Here is a 26,077-nt window from a genome sequence, read left to right as displayed (position 1 = left end):
GGATACTATAAGCTTGTTTTCAAATATGTGAGCCATACAGGTTCACATACTACTGAAGCTCTAGCTTGAAGGATTTTGAGCATCACCTTGCCAGCATGTGAAATGAGCACAACTGTAAGGTAGTGTGAACATTCTCTGATACTGCCCTTCTTTGAGACTAGAATGAAAATTGACCTTTTCCACTCCTGTTTTTCACTGCCTGATTTTCCAAATTTGCTGACATATTGAGTGTAGCACTTTAACAGCATCATCTTTTAGGATCTGAAATAGTTCAGCTGGAATTCCATCACCTCCACTAGCTTTGTTCATAGTAATGCTTCTTAAGGCCCACCTGACTTCACACTCCAGGCTGTCCGGCTCTAGGGGAGTGATCACACCACCATGGTTATCCAGGTCATTAAGACCTTTTCTGTACAGTTCATTTTTATAGTTCGTTGTGTATTCTTGCCACCTTTTCTTAATCTCTTCTTTCTATTAAGTCCTTCCTAATGTTTGTCCTTTATCATGCCCATCCTCGCATGAAACAGTCCCTTGATACTCCAATTTTCTAGAAGAGATCTCCAGTCTTTCCCATTCTACTGTTTTCCTCTATTTCTTTGCACTGTTCATTTAAGAAGGCTTTCTTACCTATCCTTGCTATTCTGTGGAACTCTGCATTCATTTGGGTGTATCTTTCCCTTTATCCCTTTCATTTCACTTCACATAAAGCCTCCTGAGACAACCATTTTGCCTTCTTGCATTTCTCTTTCTTTGGAACAGTTTTGGTTATTGCCTCCTACACAATGTTATGAACCTTCGTCCATATTCTTTAAGCACTCTGTATACAAGATCTAATCCCTTGAATCTCTCCATCACCTCCACTGTATAACCATAAGATATTTTATTTACGTCACACCTTAATGGCCTAATGGTTTTTCCCTATTTTCTTCAATTTAAGTCTGAATTTTGCAATAAGGAGTTCACAGTCTGAGCCACAGGCAGCTCCAGGTCTTGCTTTTGCTTACTACATAGAGCTTCTCCATCTTCAAGTGCAAAGAATATAATCAATCTGATTTCAGTATTGACCAACTGGCCTGTCCATGTGTAAAGTTGTCTCTTGGGTTGTTGGAAAGGGTGTTTGCTATAATGAGCGTGTTCCCTTGATAAAACTCTGATAGCCTTTGCCTGCTTCATTTTGTACTTCAAGGCCAAACTTTCCATTATTCCGGGTATCTCTTGACTTCCTACTTTTGCATTCCAGTCCCCTATGATGAAAAGGACATCTTTTTTTTGTTTTGTTCTAGGAGGTCTTATAGGTCTTCACAGAACCGTTCAACTTCAGCTTCTTCGGAATCAGTGGCTGGGGCACAAACTTGGATTAGTGTGATGTTGAATGATTTGCCTCAGAAATAAATCAAGATCATTCTGTCATTTTGAGGCTGCACCCAGGTACTGCATTTCGGACTCTTTTGTTGACTATAAGGGTTACTCCATTTCCTCTAAGGGATTCTTGCCCACAGTGATAGATACAATGGTCATCTGAATTAAATTTGCCAATTCCTATCCATTTTTGTTCACTGATTTCTAAGATGTCGATGTTCACTCTTGCCATCTCTGATTGACCCTGTCCAATTTACCTTGATTCATGGATCTAACATTCCAGGTTCCTATGCAATATTGTTCTTTCCAGTATCAGACTTTACTTTCAACACCAGACACATTCATAACTAAGCATCATTTTTGCTTTCGCCCAGCCACTTCATTCTTTCTGGAGCTATTAGTAATTGCTCTCCACAAACACTATATTAAACACAGTCACAAGAAAAATCTTAAAACATGCTAATAAGTGAAGATGGTAAGAACAAAAACATGATCAATTCAATATCATTTACATAAATTAAAAACAGATGCATATAAACAGTAATATATATTTTATAAGACTATAAAAATAGAAAAATATACATTATGGTTGTCTTTTGTGGAGGAGGGGGTTGAACGATGGGAATAAAAGAAATTCATCAATATATAAAAAAGGAGAGGAACTTTTTTTGAAACAGTGTTGAGAATATCCAAATACTAAGGAATATATGACTAATGTCAGTTTTCATTCCAATCTCAAAGAAAGGCAACGCCAAAGAAAGTTCAAACTACTGCACAATTGTGCCTATTTCACATGCTAGCAAAATAATGCTCAAAATCCTTCAAGCTAGGCTTCAGCAGTACATGAACTGAAAAGTTCCAGATGTACAAGCTGGATTTAGAAAGGGCAGAAGAACCAGAGATCAAATTTCCAACATTCACTGGATCATAGAATAAGCAAAGGAATTCCAGAAAAACATCTACTTCTGCTTCAGTGACTATGCTAAAGCCTTTGACTGTGTGGATCACAACAAACTGTGGAAAACTCTTTAAGAGATGGGGATATCAGACATCTGATATAAAGCTGAGTGCCGAATAACTGATGCTTTTGAACTGTGCTGTTGGAAAAGACTCTTGAGAGTCCCTGGGAATGCAAGGAGATCCAACCAGCCCATCCTAAAGGAAATTACTCCTGAATATTCATTGGAAGGACGGATGCTGAAGCTGAAATTCCAATAGTTTGGCCACCTGATGCGAAGAACTGACTCATTTGAAAAGACCCTGATGCTGGTAAAGATTGAAAGCGGGAGGAGAAGGGGACGACAGAGGATGACATGGACATGAGTTTTGAGTAAACTCCAGGACTTAGTGATGGACAGGGAGACCTGGCGTGCTACAGTCCATGGGGTCACAAAGAGTTGGACATGCCTGAGCGACTGCATTGAACTGAACTGAACTACCTACCTCATGAGAAACAGGTGGTCACAGTATGCAGGTCAGGAAGCAACAGCTAGAACCAGACATGGAACAATGGATTGGATCAAAACTGGGAAAGGAGTACGTCAAGGCTACATATCATCACCCTGCTTATTTAACTTCTATGTAGAGTATGTCATGTGAAATGCCAAGCTAGATGAACCACAAGTTGGAATCAAGATTGCCAGAAGAAATATCAATAACCTCAGATATGCAGATGACACCACCCTTATGGCAGAAAGTGAAGAGGAACTAAAGAGCCTCTTGATGAAAGTGAAAGAAGAGAGTGAAAAACCTGGCTTAAAGCTCAACATTCAAAAAACTAAGATCATGGCATCCATTCCCATCACTTCATGCCAAACAGATTGGGAAAAAGTAGAAACAGTGACAGACTTTACTTTCTTGGGCTCTAAAATCACTGAGAACAGTGACTGCAGCCACAAAATTAAAAAACACTTGCTCCTTGGAAGAAAAGCTATGACAAGCATAGGCAATATATTAAAAAGCAAAAACATCACTTTGCCGACAAATGTCCAGATAGTCAAAGCTATGGTTTCTGCAGTAGTCATGTACAGATGTGAAAGTCGGACCATGAAGAAGGCTGAGTGTAAAAGAATGGGATGCTTTTGAAATGTGGTGCTGGAGAAGACTCTTGAGAGTCTCTTGAACAGCAACGAAGTCAAACTAGTCAATTCTAAAAGAAATCAGTCTTGAATATTCATTGGAAGGACTGACACGGCAGCTGAAACTCCAATACTGAGGCCACTTGATGCAAAGAGCTGACTCACTGGAAAAGATTCTGATGCTGCGAAAGCTTGAGCTTGGCAAGAGGAGAAGGAGGCAACAGAGGATGAGACAGTTAACTGGATGGCATTTCCAACTCAAGGGAAACAAGTTTTTAGCAAACCCCGGGAGATGGTGAAGGACAGGGAAACCTGCTACAGCCCATGGGGTCACAAGTGCTGGGTGTGACTTAGCGACAAAATGACAACAAGGAATATGATTAACTTCTTGCATAAATTTTTTTAAATAGGAAGAAAAAATAAGACAAGACATAAAAAATAAGAACAAGAAAAGATGAGACTCAAAAAGAAATACAGAGTAGGGGTGGTATTCTGACATTTTTGCCCTCATCAAGTGACACCATTCAACTTTTCTGAGAGAGCATGTATGATAATGCTGTACTTAGCTCTTGTCTCAAAAACTGACAATGAGAAAATCTGAGTTTTTCTTAATTTGAATAAGAATATACCATGCAGTTAATTTCCTAACTGGTAATTATAAATTATATTAAATACAAAGAAGGTGGTACTTTTTCCTTCTTTCCTTTCTCTTTCTTTTTTTTCAGGGCACAAGCATTGTCACATGATCACTGTAATCGATAGAATATTTAAAGGCTCAAAGATAACAAAAATGCATCAATATATATGTATATACATATGTGTATGGGCTTCCCTTGTGTCTCTGGTGGTAAAGAATCTGCCTGCAATACAGGAGACCTGGGTTCAATTCCTGGATTGGGAAGATTCCCTGGAGAATGGAAAGGCTACAAACTCCAGTATTTTGGCCTGGAGAATTCCATGGACTGTATAGTCCATGGGGTAGCAAAGAGTCAGACACGACTGAGTGACTTCCACTTTCACTTTTCATATACACGTGTGTGTATATATATATATATATATACACACACATACACACACTTCATAGAATGATAACAATAATATAGAATAAATTAAAATAAATAAATTTACATACTGCATGTATCATTATCATTAATAAAGTAATTTTAATTTGAAATCATATTCTAAATTCATTAGGTCATGTACATGCATGTACATTTGCAGTTCAGTTCAGTTGCTCAGTCGTGTCTGACTCTTTGAGACCCCATGGAATACAACATGCCAGGCTTCCCTGTCCATCATCAACTCCTGAAACTTCCTTAAACTCATGTCTATCAGTCAGTGATGCCATCCAATCATCTTATCCTCTGTCATCACATTCTCCTCCAACCTTCAATCTTTACCAGCATGAGTTCAGTTCAGTTTAGTCAAGTCCCTCGGTCATGTCCGACTCTTTGCAACCCCATGAACGGCAGCACGCCAGGCCTTCCTGTCCATCACCAACTCCTGGAGTCTACCCAAACTCATGTCCATCGAGTCAGTGATGCCATCCAACCATCTCATCCACTGTCCTCCCCTTCTCCGCCTGCCCTCAATCTTTCCCAGCATCAGGGTCTTTTCAAATGAGTCAGATCTTCACATCAGGAGGCCAAAGTGCTGGAGTTTCAGCTTCAATATCAGTCCTTCCAATGAACACCCAGGACTGATCTCCTTTAGGACTGACTGGCTGGATCTCCTTGCAATCCAAGGGACTCTCAAGAGTCTTATCCAACACCACAGTTCAAAAGCATCAATTCTTTGGTGCTCAGCTTTCTTTATATTCCAACTCTCACATCCATACATAACTACTGGAAAAACCATAGCCTTGACTAGACAGACCTTTGTTGGCAAAGTAATGTCTCTGCTTTTAAATATGCTGTCTAAATGGCTGGTCATAACTTTCTTTCCAAGGAACAAGCATCTTTTAATTTCATGGCTGCAATCACCATCTGCAGTGATTTTGGAGCCCCAAAAATAAAGTCAGCCACTGTTTCCACTGTTTGTCCATCTATCTTCCATAAAGTGATGGGACCGGATGCCATGATCTTAGTTTTCTGAATGTTGAGTTTTAAGCCAACTTTTTCACTCTCCTCTTTCACTTTCATCAAGAGGCTCTTTAGTTTTTCTTTGCTTTCTGCCATAAGGGTGGTGTCATCTGCATATCTGAGGTTGTTGATATTTCTCCCGGCAATCTTGATTCCAGCTTGTGCTTCCTTCAGCCCAGCGTTTCTCATGATGTACTCTGCATATAAGTTAAATAAGCAGGGTGACAATATACAGCCTTGATGTACTCCTTTTCCTATTTGGAACCAGTCTGTTGTTCCATGTCCAGTTCTAACTGTTGCTTCCTGACCTGCATACAGGTTTCTCAAGAGCCAGGTCAGGTGGTCTGGTATTCCCATCTCTTTCAGAATTTTCCAAAGTTTATGGTGATCCACACAGTCAAAGGCTTTGGCATAGTCAATAAAGCAGAAATAGATGTTTTTCTGAAACTCTCTTGCTTTTTCAATGATCCGTTGGATGTTGGCAATTTGATCTCTGGTTCCTCTGCCTTTTCTAAAACAAGCTTGAACATCTATAAGTTCACGGTTCACATATTGCTGAAGCCTGGCTTGGAGAATTTTGAGCATTACTTTACTAGCATGTGAGATGAGTGAAATTGTGCAGTAGTTTGAGCATTCTTTAGTATTACCTTTCTTTGGCATTGGAATGAAAACTGACCTTTTCCAGTCCTGTGGCCACTGCTGAGTTTTCTAAATTGGCTGACACATTGAGTGCAGCACTTTCACAGCATCATCGTTTAGGATTTGAAATAGCTCAACTGGAATTCCATCACCTCCACTAGCTTTGTTCGTAGTGATGCTTTCTAAGGCCCACTTGACTTCATATTCTAGGATGTCTGGCTCTAGGTGAGTGTGACTGATCACACCATCGTGGTTATTTGGGTTGGGAAGAACTTTTTTTGTACAGTTCTTCTGTGTATTCTTGCCACTTCTTCTTAATTTCTTCTGCTTCTGTTAGGTCCATACCATTTCTGTCCTTTATTGAGCCCATCTTTGCATGAAATGTTCCCTTGGTAGCTCTAATTTTCTTGAAGAGATCTCTAGTTTTTCCCATTCTATCGTTTTCCTCTATTTCTTTGCACTGATCACTGAGGAAGGCTTTCTTATCTCTCCTTACTTTTCTTTGGAACTCTGCATTCATATGGGTATATCTTTTCTTTTTCTCCTTTGCCTTTAGCTTCTCTTCTTTTCTCAGCTATTTGAAAGGCCTCCTCCTTTGGCTTTTTGCATTTCTGTTTCTTGGAGATGGTCTTGATCCTTGTCTCCTGTACAACGTCACGAACCTCCATCCATAGTTCTTCAGGCACTCTATCCATCAGATTTAATCCCTTGAATCTATTTTTCACTTCCACTGTATAACCTTAAAGGATCTGATATAGGTCATACCTGAATGGTCTAGCGGTTTTCCCTACTTTCTTCAATTTAAGTCTGAAGTTGGCAATAAGGACTTCATGATTTAAGTCTGAATTCAGCAATAAGGACTTCATGATTTAAGTCTGAATTGGGCAATAAAGAGTTCATGATCTGAGCCACAGTCAGCTCCAGGTCTTGTTTTTGCTGATTGTATAGAGCTCCTCCATCTTTACCTGCAAAGAATGTAATCAATCTGATTTCAGTGTTGACCATGAGGTGATGTCCATGTGTAGCGTATTCTCTTGTGTTGTTGGAAGAGGGTATTTGCTATGACCAGTGCATTCTCTTGGCAAAACTCTGTTAGGCTTTGCCCTCCTTCATTCTGTACTGCAAGGCCAAACTTTCCCATTACTCCAGGTATTTCTTGACTTCCTACTTTTGCATTCAAGCCCCCTATAATGAAAAGGGTATCTTTTTTGGGTGTTAGTTCTAGAAGGTCTTGTAGGTCTTCATTGAACCATTCAACTTCAGCTTCGTCTGCATTACTGGTCAGGACATATACTTGGATTACTGTGATATTGAATGGTTTGCCTTGGAAATGAACAGAGATCATTCTGTCATTTTTGATATTGCATCCAAGTACTGCATTTTGGACTCTATTGTTGACTATGTTGACTACTCCATTTCTTCTAAGGGATTCTTGCCCACAGTAGTATATATAATGGTCATCTGAGTTAAATTCACCCATTCCAGTCCATTTTAGTTCACAAATTCCTAAAATGTTGATCTTCACTCTTGCCATCTCCTGTTTGACTACTTCCAATTTGCCTTGATTCATGGACCTAACATTCCAGGTTCCTATGCAGTATTGCTCTTTACAGCATCAGACCTTGCTTCCACCACCAGTCACATCCACAACTGGTATTGTTTTTCTTTGGCTCCATCCCTTCATTCTTTCTGGAGTTATTTCTCCACTAATCTCCAGTAGCATACTGGGCACCTACCAACCTGGGGAGTCCATCTTTCAGTGTCCTATCTTTTTGCCTTTTCATACTATTCATGGGGTTCTCAAGGCAAGAATACTGAAGTGGTTTGCCATTCCCTTCTCCAGTGGACCACGTTTTGTCAGAACTCTCCACTATGACCCATCCATCTTGGGTGACCCTACATGGCATGGCTCATAGTTTCAGCGAGTTAGACAAAGCTGTGGTCCATGTGATCAGTTTGATTAGTTTTCTGTGATTATGGCTCTCACTCTGTCTGCCCTTTGAAGGATAAGAGTAAGAGGTTTATGGCAATTTCCTGATGGGAGTGGCTGACTGTGGGGCAAACTGGGTCTTGTTCTGATGGGCGGGGCCATGCTCAGTAAATCTTTAATCCAATTTTCTATTGATGGGCAGGGCTGTGTTCCCTCTCTATTGTTTGACCTGAGGCCAAGGTATGGGGGAGATAATAAAGATAATGGCGACCTGTTTCAAAAGGTTCCATGCATGCACTGCTGCACTGAGTGCTCCCAATCCTGCAGCAGGCCACCGCCAACCCATGCATCTGCCGGAAACTCCTGGACACTCACAGGCAAGTCTAGGTCAGTCACTTGTGGGGTCACTGCTCCTATCTCCTGGGTCCTGGTGCACACAAGGTTTTGTTTGTGCCCTCCAAGAGTCTGTCTCCCAGTCCTGTGTAAGTTCTGGGGACTCTATGGTGAGGTTAATGGCTACCTCCTTCAAGAGGGCTTATGCCATATGCAGTTTATATCATAATCATGTCTCAATGCCACATTATAGCCAGACCAAAACCAGCCTTTTAAAACTTATCTTGTTTTTTCTTTCAATGTATATATAATGCATATCAAGAATCTACAGTAGAGAAATGAACTTGGAAAATAACCTCCTGATCATCTTTCCATGCATGGTATTCTGGTCCTTATTAATCACTTCCCATAAATCTGGTCTTTGACATCACAGACAAATACAACTTTATTAGCTGCAAATCTATTTGGCGGCCTTTGAATAGCTTTCTCAAATTGCATGGCTCTCACAGTGCGACAAGTCCTTTCATGTTGATTAAAATATTTGAGGGATATAAACAACAACAACAGAGTAACAGGAAATCTAGTCATTCCTTTCATCTTCCCAGTGGGGGCCAGCCAGCACAACTTGACTTTATTCAAACAAAACTCCCCTTTTTGTGGCTAAAGTAAGGCTTTGGCAAACACTTATCCTTTGATATGATATGCACTTGACAAAAATCACAGAGCAAATCAAGCCACTGCTTTGAAGAAAATGCTTATTAGAAACCTGAAGCTCTTAAGTGCACTAGGACTTAATGCCACTGCCAGCAACTTGAGGCCAAATGTGTCTGTGGTGTTGATTTAAAGTCAAGTCCAAGTGTATTGACTTCAGGGCTGCAGCTGCCACCCCAATCCTAGTTTCATTGAAGGATACCTTGAAGAATTGTTTAGTTTTCAAGTACATTCTGAAATGTCAGTTCTATATTTCATTCTGGTGATGCATGCATTTTATTATTTAGATAGAAAGGAATGTGAGGAAATCCTTGTTCTATAGCCTGTGCTCAAAGTACCAGAACCTCCAGTAACACACTAATTTCTTTTCAAAGTAGAAACTCAGCTTCTGAGGTGAGAATGCTGAGCATCCAGGGTCAAACCAGAATTCCAACATGAAGGGCCAGGGCTGGAAATCCTCATACACTTTGAATCCCATGGAAGATAAATGGCACATTCAAATTAGGATAGTTTAAGGGAAATTTAATAAAAGGATTTATAAATGTATGTGCAAGGGTGGAAAGCCTAGAAGGGACAAACAGTACCTCTGGCCTTTTAATGGGTTTCCCTGGTAGCTCAGATGGTAAAGAATCTGTCGGCAATGCAGGAGACCCAAGTTCAATCCCTAGGTTAGGAAGATCACCTGGAGAAGGGCATGGCAACCCACTGCAGTATTCTTGCCTGGAGAATTCCATGGACAGAGGAGCCTGGTGGGCTACAGTTCACGGGGCTGCAAAAAGTCAGACACAACTCAGCAACTAACACTTTCGCCTTCACTCGTCTTTTATCAGGTAGGCGTTAGCAACCCTAGGTCTGCAGAGGACTGAGTGGTGATGACCAAAACGCAGAGACAGAGGGGCTGGGTGGACAGCAGCCACCCTCAGCAACCCCACAGGAACAGAACAAGGGGAACAGGTCCCCAGACTCACCTCCCTACTTTCCATTACCCACTGGTTTTCCCCAACGTCCTCACATAACAAGGGGACAGAGGGCCAGGGAGTCAGGCGACATGGTCCTTCCAGGTCATTTTTCCAAGGGGATGTGGCTCTGTGGAGCCTGCAGAAGACAGCCTAACAACTGACATCACCACTGCCGCCTAAATCACCCTGAAGGTAAACACCAGATACCTTCTCTAAGTGTTGATGTCAAGTAAAAGGAAAAATTCAAAACTCTCAGATTTTCTTTGATAAAGCCCATTCAATTTTCCAAGGTTGAAATGTGGAAGTCAGGTTTGTAATTAAGCTTAAAAACATAATATTACATAGATTCCATTAATGACTTACATGCACCCAAACAATACAAATATGTTTTTTAAAATACAGATAGTATACTTCGCTGAAATGACTATAAGAAGGATAAAGACAAATGAAGAAACTAAATTGTAAATATTCCCTGAAAGAGTATATTTCTGTAATAAATAGTTTTATCCAAATGTTTTCCTCTTTGATTCAGAAAGTCATCACTAAAGAGAACGTCTAGATAGAAAATCTCTTCCCAGAAGTTCAGCTCTTGCTAATCTCTAGACATTTCTGCTTTGATCTCTTCCTGACACTTCAGGTCCAGCATCCTCAAAGACACATTTATGTTTCCTTCTCTCTCTTCCCACCCATGACTACTCTCTGAATGATGGATCATAGGGGATGGGGTGGTACATACACACACCCTGAGCTTTTTCACATGGTAAACATTCAATGGGTATATTTACTGATTATTGAACAATTATGATTTTTAACATCTACTTTCAATGAATAATGAAACTTTGCATGAAAAATATAAATGAGAAGCATAGTAGAGAAAGCACTAACTCCATTGCTATCCTTATGTGACCTGGATTTTGGAAGAATAAGCAATGATTTATGAATAAGCCCACCCAACTTAGTAAATAGGAAATTTGATCTAAGAATCTTTATCAATCAAATTAAAATAATATTATGTAAAGGAAATGAATGAATGCATTATTAACCTGTCAAAATCAGTAAATCTCAGAAATGTAATCTTAATTAGGAGATAGTGAAACTAGCACACACACAAAAGACTTCAATTTAAAAGTGTAGAGGAGGAAAGAGCACTAGATAGCAAGCAGGTATCCCATGCCAGAGCTGGGACTGATTACCAGTATGACCATAGATAATTCCATGGGGTATAAATGAAACAAGATGTGTCATGAGTTGACGACCACTGAAGTAGGTATAAGTAAATGAGGATTCTATGCCAGCACTGTCCAGTAAAAATATAACGTAAGCCATTTATGCAGTTTCAAATTTTCTAGAAGCCATGTTTGGAAAAGTAAAAAGAAACAGATGAAATTCATTTTAAATCACATTTTAACTCAATATATTCAAAACATTATCATTTCAACATGTGTCACTAGCCACCTTTGAAGTGCTGTATTGCCACCATGCCAGCGATTATCAGAAAGAAGAGCCAAGTCCTTTGCTATTCACTTTACTTTTATGCATGTGAAAAATGTTTTCATAATAAAAAGTTTTAAAAAAAAGTCAACAAACTTGCGCCTGTCTCTCACCGTAGCTCAGTTTTTCCGTTTACACGTTGAGGGAACTGTACTAGTCATTAGATCATTTCTAAAGTGTCTTCTAATTCTGTTTCCAAGATTTTCTTCGTAAAGTATTCTTTCTGATTTTTCACTACTCTATAAGCAGATGGACCTTTTAAAAAAAAAGAAAAGGAATTTCTTTATGCTGTCAAAAAATTATGACCTGAGAATTACCATTCTTAATTTATATAAAAAATATTTTCAGACAAATGACCATTTATACACAAAATAATTTTTCTACTGCTTCAAAACCAAATGGTAATATATAAGCTCAGTTTACATTTACCACTATTTTGTCCATTCAGTTTTTCCTTTCACACAAGATTAACCATTTGGCCCTGGTGAGAAATGGAAGAGGCAGATTGAAAACACAAATATAGATCACAACTCATGTTCAAAAAGTGATTTTAAAGGAATAGGAATTAAAATATCTTGAGAATTTTTATTATTTTTGAAAATTTGGTCTAATAACTTCATGGATTTATCCAATGTGTTCATTTGATATTTTTTGTGTTACATTTAATAGTTGTATTTATAGAGCCTCAACCTCACACTGTTCAAATTTTTTAAAGTAAAAATTTCTGTAAATAATTCAATGTGTTTAGTATAAAATATCTGTCTTTATAGCTGACAAAACTGTTTAATTTTAATTTGATTGCTTTGATGGCCTGCCAACCCATTCTATCCTCTTAGCTCAGTATTTAGGTCAACCTGAATGGTGAGTATGCTCCTGGTGTCATTTAGAAGAAACACTTTTAATTAATTCCAAATAGAAGGAAGTTTCATATTTGACCAACTTTAAAAGATCTCAGTATATATGAAAAATTCTATCTTACTAAATATAATTTACATTTTATACATGTAAAGTTTATGTGCAATATTTAAAAGATTAATTACCAAAAAAGATCTCTGCAATTTTGTTAATAGGAAACTATTTTTGGTACACATATGATAATTACATGTTAAAAATCACTTTGAACACAATTATCTATGAACACTTTTATTACAAAAAAGTGGAGAAGGAAATGGCAACCCACTCCAGTATTCTTGCCTGGAAAATCCCATGGATGGAGGAGCCTGGTAGGCTACAGTCCGTGGGGTCGCAAAGAGTCAGACAGGACTGAGTGACTTCACTTATTACAATAATTAGTTAACTACTAATCTATTTTCATAAATAGCTAAAATCTATAGAACCACCTACTAAGTTAAATGGTAAATACATGTTGAGATTTTTTTCCCCCAGTCATACTGCAAGTCTTGGCTAGACAAAGGATTAACCAGTCCTTAGAAAGAGAAGTAAGATGTTTTTATACCAGGTACACCATCTCTTTCAGTTGTTGATTTGAAATTGTGGTTTACTTCCTCTTGTAGCTTGAACAACATGCCCTACAGGTTAAGTGAGAGCTCAGGGTACATGAGCTAATTACATATAATAATAAAATTCATATCCTGAAATCAGACATACACACAAATAATTTCCAGAGGTTCCTTCACTATTACTCCCATGAAAGAAAATTTAATTAGAGACTTTTTTGGACAAACAAAAAAATCACTGCTGCTGCTGCTGCTGCTAAGTCGCTTCAGTCGTGTCCGACTCTGTGCGACCCCATAGACGGCAGCCCACCAGGCTCTGCCGTCCCTAGGATTCCCCAGGCAAGAATACTGGAGTGGGTTGCCATTTCCTTCTCCAGTGCATGAAAGGGAAAAGTGAAAGTGAAGTCGCTCAGTCAAAAAAATCACTACCATAAATCAATTATTTTCTTTATGGTTTTCTTTGTTTAATCAGTTTATCTGGTCTTCATTACCTGTGAGGTTCCAGCCATCTCATTCTACAACTTTCACAAAAACAAAGATCCATTTTCCTTAATGGGACTAAACAATCTATTGGCATTGACAGGAACAGAAGTCTCTATGCAATTATGGGAATAAAGGTTGGTTCTCAATTATGGGAAAAAAAGGGTTGTTCCCCTGACTGGCAATCCTTAAATATAACATGAAGGAGAGAAGTTAAGAAAAGAATACAAGCAGGATTATACTACTAATTTTTTCCTAAGCACACATTTCTACTAACCTAATAACCAAAATATTTAAAGATGCAAATTTAATTAATTTCACTAGCAACATTTCCAGCCACCAATATATCCTCAAGGGCTTCAATGTTTTATCACACAAGCTCAGCATCTGTGGCTCCTAGCCTGGCAGAAAAGTTTTCCAGGAGAATACTTTTTTTAATAATGGTAGCCAAAGGAAAAATGAAAACTTAGTGATATGACTTGGAGCTCTACACTCTCTTTAACAAATCAGGTGCCCAAATGTTGGGTCACCTTCAGGCCACATATGTTCAAGTGGTTGTAATCTGCAAAGGCAAAGCTTCTTTGGATGAAATACTAACTTTTCTGCAAGAAACGTAAGCCCCTCTGCCAATATTTAGACTTGCATTGTTAGTAATAGCCAGTGTCAGAAAAAATTATTGGATGTGGTAATTCTAGATGTAGTACCTACAGAGACACCCAGTAGTTCTAGCAAGAAGAGTAGGCTACAAAATGAGAAATGACCTTCAAGGCCCAATTTTAAGCATGATATACTGTGACCCCAAAAATCATGATTAGAAATATATCCTAGGTACTTCATAAGATGGACTCACTACCTCCATGATAGTTTTCCCCTACACATGTTCTCATCTTTAGACATAATTTTTTCTCTTTATTGCCCAGACATGCCTGAACTCTTTTGCTGACCATAATGGTGAAATGCAGTACTTGGATGCAATCTCAAAAACAACATAATGATCTCTGTTCATTTCCAAGGCAAACCATTCAATATCACAGCAATCCAAGTCTATGCCCCGACCAGTAATGCTGAAGAAGCTGAACTTGAACGGTCCTATGAAGACCTACAAGACCTTTAAGAAATAACACCCAAAAAAGATGTCCTTTTCATTATAGGGGACTGGAATGCAAAAGTAGGAAGTCAGGAAACACCTGGCGTAACAGGCAAATTTGGCCTTGGAGTACAGAATGAAGAAGGGCAAAGGCTACTAGAGTTTTGCCAAGAGAACGCACTGGTCATAGCAAACACCCTCTTCCAACAACACAAGAGAAGACTCTACACATGGAAATCACCAGATGGTCAACAGTGAAATCAGATTGATTATATTCTTTGCAGCCAAAGATGGAGAAGCTCTATACAGTCAGCAAAAACAAGACCAGGAGCAGACTGTGGCTCCGATCATGAACTCCTTATTACCAAATTCAGACTTACATTGAAGAAAGTAGGGAAAACCACTAGACCTTTCAGGTATGACCTAGATCAAATACCTTATGATTATACAGTGGAAGTGACAAATAGATTTAAGGGACTAGATCTGATAGACAGAGTGCCTGATGAACTATGGACAGAGGTTCGTGACATTGTACGGGAGACAGGAATCAAGACCATCCCCATGGAAAAGAAATGCAAAAAAGCCAAATGGCTGTCTGAGGAGGCCTTACAAATAGCTGGGAAAAGAAGAGAAGCAAAAAGCAAAGGAGAAAAGGAAAGGTAATCCCATCGGAAAGCAGAGTTCCAAAGAATAGCAAGGAGAGATAAGAAAGCCTTCCTTAGTGATCAATGCAAAGAAATAGAGGAAAACAACAGAATGGGAACGACTAGAGATCTCTTCAAGAAAATTAGAGATACCAAGGGAACATTTCATGCAAAGATGGGCTCGATAAAGGACAGAAATGGTATGGACCTAACAGAAGCAGAAGATATTAAGAAGAGGTGAAAAGAACACACAGAAGAACTGAACAAAAAAGATCTTCAAGACCCAGATAATCACGATGGTGTGATCACTCACCTAGAGCCAGACATTCTGGAATGTGAAGCCAAGTGGGCCTTAGGAAGCATCACTACGAACAAAGCTAGTGGAGGTGATGGAATTCCAGTTGAGCTATTTCAAATTCTGAAAGATGATGCTGTGAAAGTGCTGCACGCAATATGCCAGCAAATTTGGAAAACTCAGCAGTGGCCACAGGACTGGAAAGGTCAGTTTTCATTCCAATCCCAAAGAAAGGGAATACCAAAGAATGCTCAAACTACTGCACAATTTCACTCATCTCACATGCTAGTAAAGTAATGCTCAAAATTCTCCAAGCCAGGCTTCAGCAATACGTGAACCGTGAACTTCCAGATGTACAAGCTGGTTTTAGAAAAGGCAGAGGAACCAGAGATCAAATTGCCAACATCCACTGGATCATCGAAAAAGCAAGAGAGTTCCAGAAAAACATCTATTTCTGCTTTACTGATTATGCCAAAGCCTTTGACTGTGTGGATCACAATAAACTGTGGAAAATTCTTAAAGAGACAGGAATACCAGACCATCTGACCTGTCTCTTGAGAAACCTGTATGCAGGTCAGGAAGCAACAGTTTGAACTGGACATGGAACAACAAACTGGTTCCAAATAGGAAAAGGAGTACGTCAAGGCTGTATATTGTCACCCTGCTTATTTAACTTATATGCAGAATACATCATGAGAAATGCTGGGCCGGAAGGAACACCAGCTGGAATCAAGATTGCCGGGAGAAATATCAATAACCTCAGATATGCAGATGACACCACCCTTATGGCAGAAAGCTTAGAAGAACTAAAGAGCCTCTTGATGAAAGTGAAAGAGGAGAGTGAAAAAGTTGGCTTAAAGCTCAACGTTCAGAAAACTAATATAATGGCATCTGGTTCCATCACTTCATAGGAAGTAGATGGGGAAACAGTGGAAACAGTGTCAGACTTTATTTTTTTGGGCTCCAAAATCACTGCAGATGGTGACTGCAGCCATGAAATTAAAAGACGCTTACTCCTTGGAAGGAAGATTATGACCAACCTAGATAGCATATTTAAAAGCAGAGACATTACTTTGCCAACAAAGGTCTGTCTAGTCAAGGCTATGGTTTTTCCAGTAGTCATGTATGGATGTGAGAGTTGGACGGTGAAGAAAGCTGAGAGCCAAAGAATTGATGCTTTTGAACTGTGGTGTTGGAGAAGACTCTTGAGAGTCCCTTGGACTGAAAGGAGATCCAACCAGTCCATCCTAAAGGAGATGAGTCCTGGGTGTCATTGGAAGGCCTGATGTTGAAGCTGAAACTCCAATACTTTGGCCACCTCATGCGAAGGGTTGACTCATTGGAAAAGACCCTAATGCTGGGAAGGATTGGGGGCAGGAGGAGAAGGGGACGACAGAGGATGAGATGGTTGGATATCATCACCAACTCGACAGACATGGGTTTGGGTAAACTCTGGGAGTTGGTGATGGACAAGGAGGCCTGGTGTGCTGCGATTCAAAAGGTCGCAAAGAGTTGGACACAACTGAGCAACTGAACTGAACTGAACTGAACATACCTGAACATCTCTCCCCAAAACGTTCTCTGCTCTCCATCCCAGGGAATAGAATGTCTCAATACTTCAAAACCACAAGAAAAATCAACTTTATGGAGCTAGTCATGACAGATCTAATCTAAATGGAATCACTCACACTTCTAAATTCCTATGGACTCTTCCACTTATTTGGCAGTTAAATTCTGCATTTATAGTTTGATTGTTTTTTATATTATTTCTAGCTTTCACCCGCAACTGTACAGTGAGCTGTTTAACACGTTAGACTCTGCTTAATTCCTATCACTGTACTCTCCTCAATACCTAGTACACTGCCTGGTCCCCACTTAATATTTAGTAAGAGTTGAGTGGATTTTATATATGAAAAAAGGGAGGTGGTGAGAATTGATACATTTTCTATTCTTGAAAAATGCAATACTACAGTGTACATTTTCCTCTTGAGAAATTAGTCCTCTTCCAGAGCTGTTTTCCAACACAACACAGCTTTTCATATACATCATTCAATTCTCATTCCCACTAACAAAGGTGAAATTATTAATGTTGCCATTGATAATGATGATGTCATTAACTTCTGATGTGGCATAAACAAGACTTCTAAACTGTCACAGCAGAATGAGGAAGAATAACTTATATGAGAGGAAAAAGTTCACCAATAACTTTCATTATCACAGTAGCATTAAAGGACAGTGAGCAGGGAGTGATGCAGGTAAGTGGCAATAACTAGGTAATAACACGTAGTGCAGTCAAGAAGAAATATTAATAACATCAAAATCTAAAGAACAAGAGGAAATGACCGGCATAGCATCCAGCCACTAGGCAAACATATAATAAGTATCTACTACACGTCAATCAGCCAATGGGATTAACAATTACAAAATAAAAACGTAGACCTCTCTCTCAAAGATCTCTAGCAAATAAATAAATGTATAAATAATAAATAAATGAAACATAAATTATAAGGGAGATTTAAAGAGCTTTGCTGGGGATGGGGATGCAGGCAGGGAAACATGGCTAGCCACACAGGCAGCTTATTCTCACTGTGTTGCCTAATTTAACACAACACCCAGCTCTCTGTGGACACTTAATAACTACCAGTTGGCAAATCGATAAATGGCAGTAGTTGGGGAAAAAGAGATGAGTACCTTACCTCCCCAGCAGCCCAACAAGCTGGTGTGGATATGGCGTGGAAGCCTCCTTCGCTCTGACAGCTACACAGTGACTCCCAGTGGTCACAAGTTGAACCTCATCTGTAATCATAGCAAAGTAAATATATTAATATAATTATATATATATACACACACACACACACACACACACACTCATGTATTGTATCATTTAGTGTAACTACTAAAGTCATCACCCTTTTAACAAACTTTGGTGCTCATTCTGCTTAAAATTGAGTAACACTTCTGCCAAGCACAATACGGTGAGCTAAACAAACAAAAAGCTCCTTTTCAATCTCGAAAGCTGGATTCTATGATTTCAAACTAAATTTCTGGGATTTCCATGGCGGTTCAGTGGTAAAGACTGTACTTCCACTTCGGGGGTGGGGCGGGGGGCCTGAGTTCCATCCACGGTCAGGGAACAAAGCTCACCCATACTGCACAGTATGGCCAAAAAAACACCTACTTTTCTAACATGCCCAGTATGATGTTAGACCGAACATGAAGCTTATTCTGAGAAATAAGCCTTGTCTCCCAACTAACAAGTGGAGAAAGCTCCTGGAGAAAGATACGGGACTATTTCTGAGCTCTACCTAGAAATTAGAAGCATTTTTTCTTTCCTCAGAACAATCATTAGCTTGATAAGAGTTCCAAATTGTCCCAATTACTTTAAATCATGTACCTTTTTCTCCTTCTTTAGAAAAAAGAAGAATGGGTCTTCATATTTTGGCCATCATGCCATGGGTATTTCCATTGATGTTTAACATTTCTCGAACAATAAAAATGACTATGTATTAAAAGTAGGTCATTCTGGCATATTGGTATTTATGGAGTTCAGTTCAGTTCAGACAACACAATCTGTACCAAATATGTGTCAAACATTACAGTACAGGAAGAACAAAGATGGGTAAGATACAGCCACTGCCTGGAAATGACTTACAATGGAGTAAGGACAAGAGACCTCACTGTCCTCTAGATACCAGAGAATAAGAATAAATAACAGAAGCCAGCAATTAGAGCATCACAGTTACAAAGTCACCCCCATACACAACTCCCACATGTTAGTCACTCTCCAAATTCAGTCATTTCATGAGCAACTGTCATCTTCAGTCCCATTCATAATGCTTGGGGAAGACCCTGACCTAGGATTCCAATGTTATCAGCCATTCTCTTGTTCCTGCATATTAAATTAGGCGAAGGCGCTGAACTGACATCAGAGAGAAGTGAAAGGAGACAGCTAAGGGAAAAGAACGTTAAGCTACATATTGAAATCCTTTGAGAAATGCCCTGTCAAGAGTATAGCTAGAAAATGTAGGATGCGAGAAGCTGTATATTACCGTGTAAGTGTCCAAGGAGATTCTTCTATCCCCAAATGAATAGACACTCCATGAAATCAAAGGATAACACTGTCCTAAAACTGGACACCTAAGTAATCTTCATGGACATCTGTTCATGTAGACTGACCCCTAGTGTATAAACTGACTGCTGCAGGGACAAGTCTTGGAAAGCTGCCTTTAAAAAAGAGACCAAGTTTACTCTCTTCAAAATATAGCGCTATATAGCTTCATAAACATGGAAATTCTAAGTGACATATGTAGCCATACTGTCCTCTCTAAAAAGTGAATAAACAATCTACAAAATTTATAATAAAGGAGAAAGCAATTTAACACATAACAGATCTATTAGATGGGACTATCTCCCTTAAACGACTAAGCCATAGGTTAATACATGTGGCCTCTACTACTGTCACATCTGTGTCTCTATGAGACAATATTTTGAAGGTCTTCATAATCGGTTGCAATTCACTTATAACAAAGATTATTTTCAATTTTCTGATTTTATTTCAGGGAATTTTTACATACCACAAAATAACCTCGCCTAGTAATTATGAAATACAATCTTAAAAAAGCAATTTGTACGTTTCTAAGTAATAAAAAACTAAAACATACATCATTAGTATGTTAACTACATAATAATTACAAATAAAACTGACGTTAGTAAAAAGGAAGAGCAACTTATTTCATATATTACGTGCTCCTTTTTATAATCAAAAATTACATATCAAAGTCAAATAATGGTTAGGTTTAAGGAAAGTGAGAAAAGAGTAAGTAAATGGCTTTATACATATAAAACTAGAAATTAAAAGCCTTTTCTTCCCCCATCAATGTTGACCACAGAGTCACTATGACAATTCTTGTTATAATTAAGGAGTTTAGAAACAAAAGTCACCCACAGGGGTCAAGTAAGAGGTCTCTTGATCATGTTCTCTTTCCTCGAGATGTTTTTTCTACTGACCTCTCAAAGGCAAACTGCAAGATGCTCTAAATGTGAGGCATTCTTTTTCTTTTTGCTTCTCAGAGAGAAATATTTCTATTTTTTGCTTTTTGTCCATCCCTACTAGATAAGTCCATGAGTCACTGGTGAGTGGGCAAGATAGGATAGTCACCCAAATCATGAGTGCCTGAAGATAAACTTGTTGTATATCCCCACCATCTTTTAAAAAATGGTTACTGTTTGCCCCATGTTAGAAAAAATATATATACATATATACACAACACACAGGCCATCTAGAAATTGTTCCACCATGAGTAACATATTCTATAATGCACGACAGCTCAAATAAAGAGAGAAACTGTAATTTGTTAACTATATAAAATGCATACCACTGAAAATGAAAATCAAAAGAAATGAGATAAATACATATGCAACTCATTTCTCGAATAGTGGAGTTAACCTGAAATGACTCTGCAAATTCAAGAATTCTTGAGGTCAACTTAAGAAGTTCCTAAATTATATGGCTTCTTCTACACTATTGGTGTCCTAGGAGAGTACATATCTTTGAATTTTTCCTCCTCCTCCACAACCAAAATCACAATAACTTAAAGAAAACTAACAAACAAGGAGAAGGAGACAAAGTTCTGCTGAAAAAAACAGGAATGTGGTCAACAGTAGAAAGACCAGGCTAACAACTGCTTATCTCGTGGCACTATATATCCTGGCATTCCACTGAAACAACTCAGAATATTTTAAAAACTCAAGCTCTAAGGTTTAGCGGTTCTAATAAAACTTTCACTTCATCTTATTTTTTGCATGTAATTAGAGAACCAATGGGCTTCTCTAGTAGCTCAGCTGGTAAACAATCTGCCTGCAATGCAGGAGACCCTGGTTCAATTCCTGGGTCGGGAAGGTCCCCTGGAGAAGGGATAAGCTACCCACACCAGTATTCTTGGGCTTCCCTGGTGGCTCAGATGGTAAAGAAACCGCTTGTAATGCAGGAGACCCAGGTTCATACCCTGGGTGGAGAAGATCCCCTGAAGAAGGAAATGGCAACCCATTCCAGCATTCTCACCTGGAAAATCCCATGGACAGAGGAGCCTGGTGTGCTACAGTCCATGGGATCACAAAGAGTCAGACACAACTTAATAACTAAACCATGACCACCAAAGTTCACCTTAGATATTTTTTCTGCAGCCTGTGCTCTTCTTAAATAACGCTTAACTTCAAAAGCACTTCAAAATCTATGTTGCTAAAACTCCATACATACAATTTCTAAGTTTTCCCAAAGTATTGTCAGCAACTCCTCCCATGAATAAAAGGCGCCAGCATACACGGTGTAAAACTCAACAACTAAAGCCTCTTCCTTATATTTGAAATTACTAGTGACAGTCACGCCTGTTTATCAAAGAAATTTTTCTCACATTTTCTGCTCTTTACCTCTCACACTAGTATTTTGAGAATCTCTGGACTAGTCCAATAGCTCTCAGCACACACACGTCCACAAATAAAGCTGTAATTCAGATGCAAAAACTCTAAAGCTTAAGACCATCAATCAAAGAAGAGACGCACAAAAGCATGCACAAAGTTCAAAATCAACACAAAAGTAAAATCTTCAGTTGTGACAAAAGTTCAGTTCAAGAGTGAAGAGCCAAAAAGAAGAACTGTTACTCTACATATCCTAATCACAGGTCCTGCTTCAATCTTCTTTTCTTGTTGTTTTCTTTTTCTGCTGTTATATTTTTTTAATATATTTTTCCCTTGTATTAAAGTCATGTCAGTGATCTATCACAGAAAACAGATCCAGATGGAAAAACAGAAAAATGCTCCAATTCACACTACAGAATGGACAAAAGGGCTTAGGTTTAATATCCACTACTATATAAATAAGTCTCTCAGGTACCCTTGCATTCTCCAGTTTAAAAACCTTTCATTTCAACATGTGGAAGATTTAGCCACATTGGCCTGTTACTTGTAATAGGTCTTGCCCTCCCTCTCTGCTACAATACTCCACAGAGCGATGAGCAAACATATTTCCTTCATAGTTACAGAGTTTGGAAATTAAAGTTATCTACCCAGAGGTAGATAAGTAAAATCTCACTTCATGAAAGCTTTCCAGATGTCTTTACATCCGTTTCTTTCCCTTAATGCAAAGAAGAACCAGTGCAGAAAACTCTGATATTTAAAATAATTCAGTCTGGCAGTTTTTCCTGCGCAAGTCAGGCTCTGTGTATAATGCTACTTATACCTTCTTTTGTCAGTCTGATGTTCACAGCCACATGTACAGTGCAAGAACTCAACCATTTTGTTTCTTCTAAGCTCAACCACTACCACTGAGTGTAAACTTAGTTGCTTTGACATGGAAAATCATAACAAATTTCAATTAAACAAACTATATACTCTTTTCCAAACAGACCCTAAGGCCAGATTCTCAGTCAAACATAAAAGTGTCATTGCAATCATTCCAAACAGGTTGCTAAGATATGCAAAAATCTGGAACGATCAACTTTTTTAAGCTGAATGACCTATCAATAATAATACCTCACAGTTATGGAAAACCTGTCTCCAAGGATTTCAATGTTTTATTCACCCTCTACCACTCACGTCACAGGCAAGATGTGGACAAAGTTAATAGTCTATAAATTTAGCCAAAAGCACTCTGCAATCAAGTAGCAACCAAGAAGACAGAGTGAGGCAGGAGTGCATTCAGTACCACTTAACATGTTAGGTGAGGTGAACACAATACACTAACATAATACACTAAATAGACAGGAAAAGAGAACAGAAGAGCCAGCACACTTGACAAGTGAAGTGGGCTGACTAGTACGCACCTCCTTTTCCACCGGAAAATGGGAAAACTGTGTTCTCAGGGTGCGAGTGTGTTGCTCAGATGACCTCTAAGATATCTGAAGCTCTGGGTCATGAAGGCAGACAATAAATTTAATTCCATCCTTTATTTCCTCTTCACTAATACTCAAAATGATGGGTTTTTAAAAACATAGACATTTAACATAGAATGTAAATGTAAAACATTTGCATTTTAATTTCATGGGCCATTCACTGATAACTCTTCAGCACAAAAATAATAGTGATGAACACAACGTATCCAATTTTAAAGCCAGAAAGGATATACTAGAGCCTCCTTTGCCCAATCATTCCCATTGTAAAAAAGAAACGCAAACCTTGTTGGTGACACGAGCTGTTCCAGATTTACACACGGAAAACGGGACAGAACTGGAACTAGAACTCAGCTCTACTTACTCCTGGTGTCACGTTCCTTCCTTCCTTCATCTCTGTGGCATCTCCATCTCTAACCCCGGTACAAATTCCGTCTCACTGGTCTCCCTTGTTCAGGGCACCACTCCTTCTCCCTGCACGTGAGGGCTGGAGCACCATGATGCCCACGGTATCTCCGCACGTGGGTGGGTGCCATGGGCCGCGGCAGGGCCGGCGCTGTACAGCCTGGCCTTTGGGAGCATCTTCCATCCTTCATTTTCCCCCCTACTCTCTCCATTCTGGCCATTCTGGTCCATGTGCCGCATCACCTGCGTCACAGAAATATCTAGAACGATTCCGCTCCCCCGCAAGCTGACTGCGTCTACAGCCCTTTCTCCATCAAACACTGCGGTCTCTCCGTCCCCTACACCACACTGGGAGATTCGTTATGGCAACCTGCCGTACAAATATACAAATAAGTCTTTCTTGGAGCCATTCATGTTGAGGAAAGCATTTCTCTTACTTACGGCGAATGTTCTCCAAACCTTCCTGGCGCCGCTCTTCCTGTTCCGGCCAGCTGCGTGCGGAGGTGGGTGGGGCGGGGCTTGGCGTCCTGGCGCCGAGGCGGGGCGCGAACTGGGGTCTCGGCCTGGACGCTGGCGGGGCGGCGTGAGTGACCCGGCCGCTGCGCTCCTCTGGGCCTGATGGTGACTCGGCCGGCGGCAGGGCTGCCCCGGGCCTTGGGATCCGCTCTCCACTCCCGCTGCCAAGTGTTTTAAATGGCTACTACGTTGGGATTTAGGAGAAGGCAATGGCACCCCACTCCAATACTCTTGCCTGGAAAAATCCCATGGACTGAGGAGCCTGGTAGGCTGCAGTCCGTGGGGTCGCGAAGAGTCGGACACGACTGAGCGACTTCACTTTCACTTTCCCTTTCATGCATTGGAGAAGGAAATGGCAACCCACTCCAGTGTTCTTGCCTGGAGAATCCCAGGGACGAGGGAGGCTGGTGGGCTGCCGTCTATGGAGTCGCACAGAGTCGGACACGGCTGAAGTGACTTAGCAGCAGCAGCACGTTGGAATTTGGACTTCCCTGGTAGCTCCGTCCGTAAAGAATCTGCCTGCAGTCCGGGAGACCCTGGTTGGATCCGTGGGTGGGGAAGATCCCCTGGAGAAGGAAATGTCAGCCCACTCCGGCATTCTTGACTGGAAAATTCCATGGACAGAGGAACCTGGTGGGCGACAGCCCATGGGGTAGCGAGAGTCGGACACGACCTAGGGACTAAACCACCACATTATGCTGGCATCCCAGCATTTCCTAAAAGTAATGCGTCATTTCATTCTTCAGTTTTTAATTGGAAATGGATGGGTTTTAACTAGTAAGTGCAGTTAGCTATGGAAAACCATGTTGTGTTCTAAGCAAGGCTTCTCTTTTACAGTCACTTCTTTATTGGATAGTTGGAAGACTTTAGCACAATAATTTTTGTGACATTGTGACTGAACCCAATTTGATAAGACTTATACCATAATTTATGTCTTCAGTTCAACCTGTATTACAAACTTCAAGTAAAATAGAATTTCTAATTCTAGCTGTGTTTCCCCTTGCGGTTTGTTATTGAACTTAAAATTACATTCAGTAATTGAGCCTTCTAGGTACATGTAAAGTTTATTTTGCAAGAAGATTTGGATGATTGTTCCAAAACAATGAAGCAAAGGCAAATATTTCTGGTGAGAGTATATATGTGACTTTTTAGAGATACTATGGTTTCCCTGGGGCACATTTATTATGGTTTTTGACGCCTAGAAATTTTCAGTATCTCACATTATAGGGGAAGAAGAGACATGACTGGTTTTATTTTTTACTGCTGTGTAAAATAGTTTACTGATCTCTGTGTAAACACAGGGCTGTTCTAGTGGCATATTTTCCTTTTCCTGATAATGTATTTTGCAAACAAAGCCTTTAAGCATAATAGGTTCTCCAGACTGAAAATGGAAAGCAGGCTTGATGTCTAACTTGAAAGTGACTATGATTAAAGGTCAGCAGACAGCATCAATATCTGATGATTTCTCATTAGTGCCTCACAAAACAATTTCAACTCAACAACTATTTATTGAAAACTTACTTCATGATAAGCCAAACTCTATTCTGGGTTATTATTAGTTCTTGTTCTTATGTTCTGATAGGCTCTTAAATAGCCCAGGTGTGAAGATGTTTGGTCTACCTAGGCAGAGGAGGAAACCATCATGGTAACTAAACATGGGTTTTCACCCCAAAATAAGAAGAAACAATGTAGGTTCTTCTGTCTTTCACAGGTCCTGCAGAACAAATTT

General features: G+C 39.6%; 2 long non-coding RNA genes across 2 annotated transcripts in view; both read right to left on the bottom strand.

Moving 5' to 3' along the window:
* LOC145528758 (uncharacterized) overlaps positions 1 to 24,317 on the bottom strand; it is a 171,998-nt gene extending 147,681 nt beyond the window's left edge. Inside the window, exons 1-3 of the long non-coding RNA XR_014070622.1 lie at positions 24,274 to 24,317; positions 18,241 to 18,340; positions 11,695 to 11,836 (exon numbers count right to left, since the gene is read on the bottom strand). This is a non-coding gene — a long non-coding RNA (uncharacterized LOC145528758). The remainder of the gene's footprint in view (positions 1 to 11,694; positions 11,837 to 18,240; positions 18,341 to 24,273) is intronic.
* Positions 4,148 to 9,900, bottom strand: LOC145528760 (uncharacterized). The gene is made up of 2 exons (XR_014070630.1): positions 5,462 to 9,900; positions 4,148 to 4,436 (listed from the first exon to the last, which is right to left on the bottom strand). It is a non-coding gene; the product is annotated as an uncharacterized LOC145528760 (long non-coding RNA).
* Positions 24,318 to 26,077: the final 1,760 nt, after the last annotated feature.

This window comes from Giraffa tippelskirchi, chromosome 2 (assembly GCF_054371585.1).
Source record: "Giraffa tippelskirchi isolate mGirTip1 chromosome 2, T2T-mGirTip1v1.2.pri, whole genome shotgun sequence".
In the NCBI taxonomy this organism is placed as follows: Eukaryota; Metazoa; Chordata; class Mammalia; order Artiodactyla; family Giraffidae; genus Giraffa; species Giraffa tippelskirchi.
Note: the sequence above shows the minus strand (reverse complement) of the source record. Positions and strands in the feature narration are given on the sequence as shown.